Source organism: Sorex fumeus, unplaced genomic scaffold, assembly GCF_029834395.1.
Source record: "Sorex fumeus unplaced genomic scaffold, SorFum_2.1 ptg000002l, whole genome shotgun sequence".
NCBI classification, from domain to species: domain Eukaryota; kingdom Metazoa; phylum Chordata; class Mammalia; order Eulipotyphla; family Soricidae; genus Sorex; species Sorex fumeus.
The window spans coordinates 20,566,404-20,579,142 of NW_026606059.1; the positions used below are offsets into that span (position 1 = coordinate 20,566,404).

Consider the following 12,739-nt stretch of genomic DNA (forward strand, 5'->3'; position numbering starts at 1 on the left):
GAGGGGCTGGAGTGGCTCGACTCCTCCGTCCCTCTCGGAGAGCCCAGCAAGCTACGGAGAGTATCTCTCCAGCACTCGCAAAGCCTGGCAAGCTCCCTGTGACGTATTCGATATGCCAAACACAGTAACAAGCAAGTCTCACAACTTCTTGTGAGACGTTACTGGTGTCCGCTCAAGCAAATCGATGAACAATGGCAGGACAGTGCTTTAGTTTCCCCAGGAGAGTGAATGGTTTTGTGTTGATTGTGACTCACCATCTTATGTTCCTCTTACTTAGGCTCCTGAAATAATGTCAAGGTAAGTTCTTGGTTCCTTTGATTTCTTTTTCTTTCTTCAAGACAAAGACATGCGTTTTATATTTCCCTTTAATTACAGGGCATTAATTTAGAACTAGCAGTTTACACATTACAAGTGAATTTATGTAGTAATTTTATCACCTACTTAATATATCAAGTCAAAGTTTTATTACCCTCTATCACTTTCCAGAGATTTTGTAAATTGAGATTTGGTAAAGTTGCCATCATAAAATCTAACTTATAAATCAAATGGAAAGGCCCATGATACAACTTACTCAAATTATTTTTTAATAAAGAAGCTGCTTGAGTAAGAATAATTATTATAAGATGACAGCTAGTATATGGACATTAACTGATGTATAAAATCTTTTGTCTTATTAATAGATGTTCAGGGGATAAGGTGTACCTTTACAATATTTTAAATTGCAGGCTCTTAGAATAAAGGCTGAGGGTTCGTTATACTAAGAAAACATTGTACTGTACTAGGAAGCATTTTAAAATAACCAACTAGGGTCAGGAAAATAGCATAGAGATCAGGAGCATGTGATTTGTATGCATGGGACCATGGTTTGAGCTTTTCTTTTTTTTTAAAATTTTTTATAAGTTTTTTAAAGTCTATTTTTAGTTCTATTTATTTATTTATTTAGAGGTCACACCTGGTGATGTTCTGGGGTTATTTCTGGCTTTGCACTTACGAATCATTCCTGGCTTAATCCTGGTAGTGGTTGGGGGACCATATGGGATATGGGGCATTGAACCTGGGTAGGTCGCGTGCAAGGCAAATGCCCTCCCATCCTGGCCCCTGGTTTGGTCTTTAGCATCATATGAGCACTGCTAAGTTGGTCCCCAGTCATAAACATGGTGGTTCTCAGTTCAATTAGGTCTTGAGCATTACTTTGTCCATGGGCCCTGGTATTGAGTTCTCAGGCCTGGTTGCCATTCTACCTCTGACCACTGCTTGGGAGGTCCCTCTCCACAAAAGATACCAATCCATAATGCCACTGAATTACTAATGTAAATGCTTAAAGAAATATTGGAATGGTGGTGGGGAATAGGTAATGGTGAAGGAAGAAAAGAACTGGATTTAGGAAAGTAGAGTAAGGCTCATATCAAGAAGCAAACATTTTAGAAACTGATGTGTTACATAAGCATTTAACAGAAAATGAACTATGCCTATTTTTTTTTATCTTGGCATTAAAATCACCCACAATGATCTTGCAGAAGGTGTGGTCTTCTTTATAGAACTTCTCCAGCTCCATGTAGAACTTCTCAATTTCTCCTTCATCATAATTGGATGGTGGTGTGTACACAACAAAGATAGAAACTGCCGGCAGTGAGCCACATCTGTTCAAATGTAAACGTCCGATTCGGGTTGTTGGGCATTCGAATGAATCAATGCTCATGGCCAAGTTTGTGTTGACAAGGACACCGACACCTCCAACACCTCTTTTATCTCATGTTCCGAGGAACAATTTTTATCCAGTGTCGAAAACGGCATGATGAAATTGGTGCCTTCTTGTCTCAGTCAGACCAATGATGTCGTACTTGATCTTTCGCGCTTCTACCATCAGGACCTCTATGGATGCATCTGATGCTAGCATATGTGCATTGAAAGTACAGACAATCATTTTTGTCTTCCTTCGTTGTGGCAGTTCGGCCTTGAGATTTTATCGGCCTCTCCTTTCTTATCCTTCTCAATGCTGCGGCCATATTGGTGACGCCTTCAGGGTCAGGGGAATGAGACCCATTGTAATTACTGGTTTTGGCATATCGAATATGGCCGCCCACCTACCAGACGGTCAGACTTCTTCATCAAGATCATGAACAATCGGTTTGAGGCTCTTCTTATTCCTAGAACGAACAGACGCCATTGGGCTACACTAGCATGCGACAGGGACAAATAGAATTGTTACTGGCTCCCGCTCGAGCAAATCAACGATCAACGGAAGTTGAGTGATCGAGTCATCAAGTGACCTATTTTTATTTTTTCAGAGAATACGAAGAACATGTAAGAGCTAAATAAACAGTAACAATAAAACTGCTAAGCATGTAATGCAGGCTGTGAATAGCAGTGACATATTTTTCAAATGTTAAATAAATGAAATTTTGTTAAGTGCCATCCAGCTTTAACCTTTAGAGAAAATATTTTAATGACTGAAAAATAAATTATACTTAACAAGGGTTTTATTTTTTGGTGTGCAAATGGTGCTTTTAGGAGCTCTTAAATAATTATATTGCATTATACTTTTAATTATATGATGAATCAGGACCGACTAGTAAAAGCTTAGTAAATAAATAACTTTAGGGCAATTAAATATTTACCAACAGTTACTGATTAGCATGATGAACTCAGACAGTCTCTCACCCTGTTCGTTCCATTCTAGGCCATGGGTCCCAATGTGAATTTCTTCAGCTGATCTTCTCGGTCCTATCTTGGCATTAAAATCGCCCACAATGATCTTGTAGAAGGTGTGGTCTTCTTTATAGAACTTCTCTAGCTCCATGTAGAACTTCTCGATTTCTCTTTCATCATAATGAGATGTTGGTGCGTAGACAACGAAGATAGAAACTGCAGGCAGTGAGCCACATCTATTCAAATGTAAACGTCCGATTCGGGTTGTTAGGCATTCGAACGAATCAATGCTCTTGGCCAAGTTTGTGTTGACAAGGACACTGACGCCTCCAACACCTCTTTTATCGCATGTTCCGAGGAACAATTCTTCTCCAGTGTCGAAAACGGCATGGTGAGATTCGTGCCTTCTTGTCTCGGTCAGACCAATGATGTCGTACTTGATCATTCGCGCTTGTACCATCAGGTCCTCGATGGATGCATCTGATGCTAGCGTACGTGCATTGAAAGTACAGACGATCATTTTTGTCTTCCTTCGTTGTGGCAGCCTAGGTCGGCCTTGAGATTTTGTCGGCCTCTCCTTTCTCATCCTTCTCAGTGCTTCCATGTCAGTGAAGCCGTCAGGGTCAGGTGAATGAGACTGGTTGTAGTTACTGGTTTTGGCATATCGAAAACACAGCGGATAGCTTGCCAGGCTCTTCCGTGCGGGCGGAATACTCTCGGTAGCTTGCCAGTCTTTCCGAGAGGGATAGAGGCTTTTGGGGCGACCTCTAATCACCCTTGTAGGTGTTACCATATTTGAACCCTATCAAATATGGTACGACAATTCCGGAAGATGGGTATTTAATGCTTTATGATGTGTCGCGCGGCTGCTTGCGGCCGCGCGGGTCCGGAAAGCGTCCTGGAGTGTGGCGATGGCTGGGTAGTGGAAGTAGTGTCGAGAGTGGAAGTCTGCCAGTGGGGTATTTATCTGGGTAGGATGGGTCTCCTGTGCACAATTCGATCCCTGGATGGTTGATGGAAGCAGACAGGGAGGGGTAGGGTGGGTCTGTCATCTACAAGTTGTTCACCCGAGTCATCCTAAATAGGGTTGGCAGAACACTAGATGAAGGACAACCATGCGAGCAAGCAGGGTTCCGCAAAGGATTCAGCACCATCGACCATATCCACACAATAACCAAGCTCATTGAGGTTTCTCGGGAGTTCAAGATGCCGCTCTGTTTAACGTTCATTGATTTAAAGAAGGCCTTTGATTCTGTTGAGACGGAAGCGGTCATTGAAGCCCTAGCCAATCAGGGCATTCAAGCCCAATACATCAGGATCCTCCGTGAGCTGTATTGCGGATTCACTACCAGGATCTCACCATTCTACAAAGAAGTGATCGTTGATGTCAAGAGAGGGGTGCGGCAGGGTGATACCATTTCACCGAAACTCTTCAGTGCCACCCTCGAGAACATCATGCGACGACTGGAATGGGAAGGAATGGGAGTGAAGATAGATGGTCGGCAGCTACACCACCTCCGCTTTGCTGATGACATTGTTTTAATAACACCAAACATCAGCCAAGCGGCACAAATGCTGGCCGACTTTGACCGTGAGTGTGGAAAGGTAGGACTACAGCTGAATCTTACGAAGACAATGTTTATGAGAAACAGCCTTGTTCCTGACGCCCCATTCGCTCTCAATGGAACGACCATCTCCGAATGCAACAGCTATGTGTACCTAGGTCGAGAGGTGAACATGAAAAATGATCTGGCACCCGAGCTGCGCAGGAGGAAGAGAGCGGCTTGGAACGCCTTCAAGAACGTCGAAGAAATAGCTAAGAGGACAAAGAACCTCCGGCTCCGAGCACATCTCTTTGATTCCACTGTTCTTCCTGCATTAACATATGCCTCAGAGACCTGGGCCCTACGCAAACAAGATGAGAACGCTATTCAGGTCTCCCAAAGAAGAATAGAAAGAGCTATGCTTGGAATATCACGTTTCACTCAAATGAGAGAACGAATCCGGAGTTCTGACATCCGTCGACGATCAAGGATCAGGGACGCTGTCTCATTTGCCAAGGTGTCGAAAATCAGATGGGCTGGTCACGTAATGAGATTTAAAGACGACCGTTGGACCAGAGCTGTTACTGACTGGATTCCACGGGATGTCAAAAGATCACGTGGCCGCCCACCTACCAGATGGTCAGATTTCTTCGTCAAGATCATGAACGATCGGTCTGAGGCCCTTCATGTTCCTGGAGCGAACAGATGCCATTGGGCTACACTAGCACGCGAGAGGGACAAATGGAGACGTTACTGGCGCCCGCTCGAGCAAATCGACGACTAACGGGAAGTTAAGTGATTAAGTGATTAAGTGACTGATTAGCATTTATTTCAGTGATCAAGAGTACAATATTTTCTATGTATCTTACTTTGTGATATGTATTTTGCAGATAGATACTAAGTAAATATTGTTGAGGGTCAAAGCAATAGTATAGCAGATAAGGAATTTGCCTTGCACATATACCTGGCACCACGTATGGTCCCATGAACTCGACCAGGAGTGACATCTGAGTGCAGAGTTAGGAGTAAACCCTCAGCATCATTGGGTGTGGCCCCAAACCAAAACCAAACAAACATATTGTTGAGAGTAAGTCAGATGATGTTTATAAAGCAGTTTTAATGAGATTTAGCTGACATGATAAAGCTTTAGCATTTTTAAATTGCTCCATCTCTTAAGTTTTCACATACATACACACTTATGAAACTATCTCCACAATTAAACATTAAAAGTGGCCATTACATTCAAAACTTTCATTTTATGATTATGTAAAAATTTTTGGTGTTTGGGCCACACCCAGAGATGCTGTTACTCCTGGCTCTGTACCCAGGAATTGCTACTGGTGGTACTTGGAGGACCACATGGGATGCCGAGGGTTGAACCCGAGTTGGCTATGCTCATGGCAAACACCTAATCTGCTGTATTGTTGCTCCAGTCCCTCATTTTATAACTGTTTTCTCTCTTTTCCTTCCATTAACGGTTGCTCTTTCTATAGACTATAATGCATTTTGTAAAACTGTTTATAAATAGGATCAAAATTATGCACTATTTTTTTGGTTTGGCTTCTTTTACTCAGCATGTGTGTTACTTTCACCACTGAGTAGTATGGCGTGGTTTGGATGCAGACTGTATTGCTTAATAATGGAGATAACCTTCCAAAAATGTCATTCAAAAATTTCATCTCTGTGTGTAGTTCATAGAATATAATTATACCTAGGAAGCATAACTAGTACACATCCAGGCTAATTAAAATGTATAACTTTTCATTTATTCTTATGTAGGCAAAGTTATGTACACAAAGCTATATTATATATATATGAAGCTGTTTACTGTAGAGTTCCAGACAAACAATGTCCCACTCCCATCCCACCTGAAGTATCTGCATCTCTCCGCTGATACTCTCAGGTTCCCTCCCATCCCTCAACCTGTCTCTTTGGCAGATAAGTTTTCAAGTTTATTTATTATACTCAGGGTCCACATTCACAGAAATGATGACTCTAGTGGTTTAGAAATAGTATGTAAAACTTTTAAAGAAACTTCCATACTATTTTCCAAAATGGCTATATCATTAGATTCCCACTATTTTTGTAGGTGTGTTTTAGTTGTTCTTCACAGTCTCTGCACTTTTTATGGTCTGCCCTTCTCATTTTGGTCATTCTAATAGATGCTGTTGGGAATTAAATTGTTGACACCTACCTCAGAAAGCGATCTGACTTGGAAAGGACATTTGCAGTTGTAATTTGTTAAGATGAGGTCAGCCTGGGGGCTGGCGTGATAGTAAGGCAGGTAGGAAATTTGCCTTGCATGTGGCTGACCTAGGTTTGATCCCCAGCATCCCACATGGTCCCCCAGCACTGCCAGGAGTGATTTCTGAGTGCAGGACCAGGAGTAATCCCTGTGCATTTCTGGGTGTGGCTCACCCCAGCACCCCCACCCAAATATGAAGTCAGCTATAGAAGATTGTCCTACTAATTCAATATGACTGTAATTATTACAAAAAAGAAGGGTAAAAATTGAACACAGATGTATTCACATACACACACTCACACATGAACAAACCCGGTGAAGACTGAAGTTATGCTACCACCAGATAAGAAATTAGAAATCTAGAGAGAGCTCTGGAAAGGACCCAGGTGAATGAAAATTTTAATAAAATGCCACTGTTTCACAAAGTGAAACCAGTATCATTTAAAACTATAAGTAGGACTATCTGAGAATTCTAATAGCTCAGCATTCTCACCATAAGTTGATACTGCCATCAAAAGTTTTTTTTAGATGTTTTAATAACTTAATAGTGTGTCTTGTATTGAGATCAACTTTTTTTTGTATAGATCAGTGTACCTTTGGAAAGGTATATAGAACTCTTTCATTGACACAGTTTTATTATCGATTTGTCTGTTTATTGACATCAGGATTGTTTCTACTTCTTTTCCCCCACCCCCACCCCTGTACCCTCTCCCATCTCTGCCTTTGGCTATGCTACTTACGCATTTGTTTGATTATCTATTTGAGTTACTACGGAATACTTTTGGGTATATATTTGGAAGTGGAATTTCTGGACCTCTTGGGAATTCTGTGTTTGGCTGTTTGATATAATTTAATGATTAACTTTTTATTTTATAGTTAAATGGATTTTATAGTCAATAAGGAGTTGGAATATACTTATTTGTTAATTAGCATTGTTTGTTTTATAATTGAGATTCTGTGTAAGTTTTTTAGGGAGGGTTACTCTATTAATATGCCACAATGTGCATGACTTAACAATAGAATTTATATCAGAACTCTAAAGTTAAGACATTGACAGAGCTATGCTCCGTCTGCACCTCATTTGAAGGGTTCCTTTCAGCTCCTTCAGTTTCTGAAAGTGCCAGATATTTTTTTGAGTGTGGCAGAATAACTTTGAGTTGCCTCTGTCTTCCCCAGCTAAGCCCAAAGATCCCTCATACTATTCCTTATGACCACACAAATGTCTCTACACATCCCGTGCTTAGCCACTGAAAACCACTCATCTGTTCTCTATCTCTTAAAGTATTGCTTTATTTTGATGATATTTTAAGCATTCAGCACTTTAAAACCTTTCTCCAGTGATTGTTGGAGAAATACTAGCTTCTGAGAATCCTGATTATTCTTCACTTTCCTGTATAGCACAATGTTTTTATGTTCTGACTGTTCTGAAGATTTTTTCCCCTTACCATGGTTTAAAGCAATTTTATTATGTCACCTTTTGATATAATTTATTTTGTTTGCTTGTTTGGGGGCCACACAAACAAAACTCCTGAGTATATGGATACTGAGGAGTTTATCTTGGCTCTGCACTCAGGAATCATTCCTGGCAGTGTATGGAGATGCCAGGGATTGAACCTGGGTCAGCCACATGCAAGGAAAATGCCCTACCCACTGTGTTATTGCTCTGTCCCTACTTTGATGTAGTTTTTTTTTTTTATCATATTGTAATTACTTAATTTGTGGGCTTATAATATTTTTAGCAAATTACAAAAAAATCATCAGCTGTTATATCTTCAACTTTCTTTTTTGTCTCTCCTCTCTTAGCATATGAATAGTCTCTTAAAATTGTTCACACTTTCAGAACTTTATTTAATTTTATTTATTTTGTAGCCTCCCGAGCAGTGCTCGCAAGACTCAAGGGACTACTCCTGTCAGTTGTTGGCCAAATGGGACCGAGGGTTCAATGTTTGGGAAGGCCATGTGATGTTACTAAGGTTCAGTAGCGTTTGGGGCTTTGAGGCCTACCAGTGGTTCGTGAGGGGTCCATATTGTAACAGGAATTGAACTTGGGACTTTGTGTGTGTGTGTGCGCTATAAATTTCATCCCTTTCAGCCGATACTCATGACTTGCTCTCTTCAGCACCTGTTTAACTTTTAAGTTTCTGTCATTTTTCCTTTTGTGTTTCATTTTTAATTCTTTTTATTGCTGTGCCTTAAAGTTCAACAATTTTTAGTTTTTATTATGTTCTAATCACACATGGACTATTCATCTTGGACATTTTATATTTTACTTTTATAAGTATTATATGGGTCAGTAGATACAGTTCTCTGTTTAATACATTCATTGCACATTGCACTCAGGTTTTAGACTAGCTGCATTAAGGTTAATCCTATTAGTTTCTAAATTCATTGCAATTAATAAGGCATTATGTAAGGCTTGATTGAAATTCTGTGGTTTACAATACTGTTTTGGATTTATTTTTTAGTTCTTTTTTTCTTTTAAATAGGTTTTCCCCAGGCTGGAGGGATAGCACAGCAGATAGGGCGTTTGCCTTGTATACAGACAACCCGGGTTCAATTCTTCTGCCCCTCTTGAAGAGCCTGACAAGCTACCGAGAGTATCTCGCCTGCATGGCAGAGCCTGGCAAGCTCCCCGTGACGTAATCATATGCCAAAAACAGTAACAAGTCTCACAGTTTGTTGTGAGACATTACTGGTGTCCGCTCAAGCAAATGGATGAACAACAGGAGTTGTTCTGTAGCACACAGTGCTACAGTGCTACAGGTTTTCCCCAAAATAAAGTTGAACAGCTCCAGCATCCTCAATGTTTATCAAAATAGAAAAGAAAGAAGTAGAGGTGGTTATTTTCCATGGCAAATCTGACCCTTGCAGGCTGCGGGCGGGAATGCACACGTAGTTGGTGCCCCAAGGGGCTGTGGCTAGAGAGTGACCAGCCCTGCTGCCTACGTGCTTTCCTCCTGGTGAGTGAGCATAGGCCTGACAGGGCTTAAAAGCCACACAGACCCAAAGGAAGGTCCAGATCCCTGCAAGAGGCCCAAGAGCAGCTGGTGGCAGCCTGCCAACCCATCTCCCGGATAGTCATTTCAGCACAAATACAAACACAAACGCTATGGACATGGGATGACCAAACAGCCCAACAGCCAATCCCAGGGACCCTAGTGTGACCACAAAGATGGATAGTCTCATGTTTCCGGCAGGAAACAGGGCCATGCTCAGGCCTGTACGGCAGAATCTAACTGGGCATATTTCTCCTTTCACTGTTCAAATATTCTCCTTAGCTTGTATTTTTATTATTATTTAAAAAAAAACACACTGAGTTTCGGTTAAAAACCAACATGGAAATGGATCTTAACACAGATTTGAAGCCCAGAGGAGGAGGGGCCTGGGCCTGCCTGGCACAGAAACTCCTGGGGGTGGCGTGTCCCTAAACCCCCTTCTGGGTGTGAACAGTGTGAGTGTGAAACCGATGCCATGACAAGCTGCAGCCAACATTAAGTCTCAACTAGGCCTCAGTTTCTATTTCCCCAAAGTAGGAATTCTGGTAAATTCCTAGCTGAGTAATTTCTGGTAAACTCCTTGTTGAGTAATTTGCTGAGATAAGGAATTGGGCAGTTGGGTCTGGTGGGTCATGAGGGGTCACTCTACCCTCCTTAGAAACTGTTACGAACCATTGTCTAATTGCTGACCACTGTTGTAATAGGGCCAAATGCTAAAAATAAACCAATGTATAAACTGCTCTTAACCTGAACCCTATATGAACCGCTTGTGATTTGGAGTTGGGGTCCTTGTCAAGACTTGACTATGTTGGATGAGACTTGGACCCTACCTAGAACTAGCAATGGCTTGGGTTAGTAATAAAATGACTTTGCTTTTGCATTTTCGTGTGTGGACTTGGTCTCTCCGGGAACTGGAGATCTGAAACTCGGGCTCAGCAACAGTGTTGATTCATTTTTTACAGTAAAAAAAAAAAAAAGGGCTGAGGAAGTTTGCACAGGAGTATCAGAAACCACCTCACTGGAAACAAAAAAGATTCGCATTAAATACAAACCCGGTTGCAGGCCTCCTGTGCACATTTACAGCACGGTGAAGCGCACCGCGACCAACCACGGAGACAGCTTCTGGCGCTCACACCACAGGGTGCACGTCTGCCAGCCACAGCAGAGGAAAAGCGAAGGCTGAGAGGGGGTGGGGGTGGGACAGGGAGGAGTGCTGGCTCCCTTCTGGTTCCAGAGCTGACTGGACAGCCAGTCCAGGCCCTCCTAGAGGCCATCCGTGCTGGTGGCACAGGTGGACTGAATGCACCAGCTCCCGGGGCTCAGGGCGTGCTGGCTCATGATCTCAGCTGCGTTCGTGGCATCCGGGAACTGCTGCTTATTAGGTAACAAACCGAGCAGGACTGCAACCCTGAGCTCATCTTCTGCCCACATTCTTCAGGCACTTCTTCACGCGCTCTGGGTCACTACTGTCCACCGCAAAGACCAGAGCTTTCTTGTCCTGGAAGTAGAGGCGCCACGGAGGCTGGCTCTTGTTCCCGCCACCCGCATGCCACTCGCTGACACTGATCCTGTATGCCTCAGTTTCACCTTGAAGCTGTCCTAGGAAAGGTGGCCAGAGCCTCACCCAGCTTCAGCTTGTGCAGGATGGCTGGCTGCCCTGTGGCATCTAGGTGCACAGCGAGCATGCGCCTTTCCTTCTTGCCAAAAAAGGCCTTTGAAGAGGCTGGCAAGGATATTCCTCATAGGGTAGATTGATGGGAGCAATACTGATCAGGAAAACATCTTGCCCTGGACAGCCGCAGAGCTGCTGCTGCTGCTGCTGCTTGGAGCCAGCGTTAATTTCCCTCCCACAAGCTGGCGGCTCTTAGAATAATCTCTGCTAATAATGATTTCTCTGGCACATAATTCCCACACCACACCCAAAACACAGTGTATCTTTTAATGAACTAGAATTTTACCGTGTGCTGGAATTTCTTTGTCTATAAATGCTCTCAAGCTTTCTGGGACACATTTAAGCTCTTCGGGAAATAGGTTATTGACATCATTTGGCTTGTACTGGAGGTATGGCTTCCTTCCGCAATGGAAATCGTTCTTTCTGTGTGATGCATCAGATGCTATCAGGTTTTCTACTATAACTGGTGAGAACAGATAGCAGGAGCTGGGGATATAGTTCAAAGGGTTGGGGATCCTGCTTTGCACACAGAAACACTGGGTTTGACCTCTGACAGCTTGTGGCTCCCCAAGCATGGCCAGATGCAATTCCTGAGCACTGCCAGCATGCTGTTCTTTTCTGAAAAATGAGCATAATGTTTCCAGCTTGAGATAAGCTACAAAAGTTCTTAGTTGTAATCTTTTTGGTTCTTTTCTCTTCCTTCTTTCCTTCCTTCCTTCCTTCCTTCCTTCCTTCCTTCCTTCCTTCCTTCCTTCCTTCTTTCTTTTTATTTCTCTCCTCCTCCTCCTCCTCCTCCTCTTCCTCCTCCTCCTCCTCCTCCTCCTCCTCCTCCTCCTCCTCCTTCTTCCTTTTTTGACTTGTGTCACACCCAGTGATGCTCAGGTGTTACTTCTGGCTCACTCAGGAATTACTCCTGGTGATGCTGCAGAAACCATAAACCTCTGAGATGCCAGGAATCTAACCTAGCTTGACTGTGTGTAAGGCAAACACCCTCCCCACTGGACTATCAATTTGTTCCTTTGTTTTTGGTTCTTTTTTCTGGCCCTAGGTTTAATCTACAAATCTTATTTAGATATAGGTAATTTAGATTACCTGTTGAGAAGCTTGTTGAATATTTAAATTAAGTATAAGTTTTCTTTTTGTCAGTGACAATCCAACTTCGTCATCATTGTCACTAAGGCGATAGGGCTGTGTCTCATCTAAATTCTCATCTGTACATATAAAGTATCTCATTTCTGCATCACGGTAAATTAACCATCACATTGGAATTGGCAAATGTGTTATATATAACTCCTTTGTGAGAATAACAGAAAATGACCATCACTATTGTCATGTAGACAACTGTCTGCATCCTCCTCTACATAGCATATATTCTCTTTAAGTTTCAAATTTGTGCTTGCATTTGCAGAGAAAGAAATCAGAGATCCTGTGAATTTGAATGAAAAAGTTTCCAAACCCTACGCTAAAACAAGGAATAGAAACAAAATAGTATTTTTGTTATGATTTATAATAAAAATTTTAAATAAATTTAAAAGGCAGTTGATTTGGTGATTAATCACTTAACTTCCTGTTGGTCGTCGATTTGCTCGAGCGGGCACCAGTAACATCTCCATTTGTCCCTGTCGCGTGCTAG

At 42.3% G+C, this 12,739-nt stretch overlaps 1 pseudogene; it reads right to left on the reverse strand.

The window, feature by feature from the left end:
• Positions 1 to 10,511: 10,511 nt before the first annotated feature.
• On the reverse strand, positions 10,512 to 11,177 carry LOC130021938 (ADP-ribosylation factor 1-like; annotated as a pseudogene).
• Between the last annotated feature and the right edge of the window lie 1,562 nt (positions 11,178 to 12,739).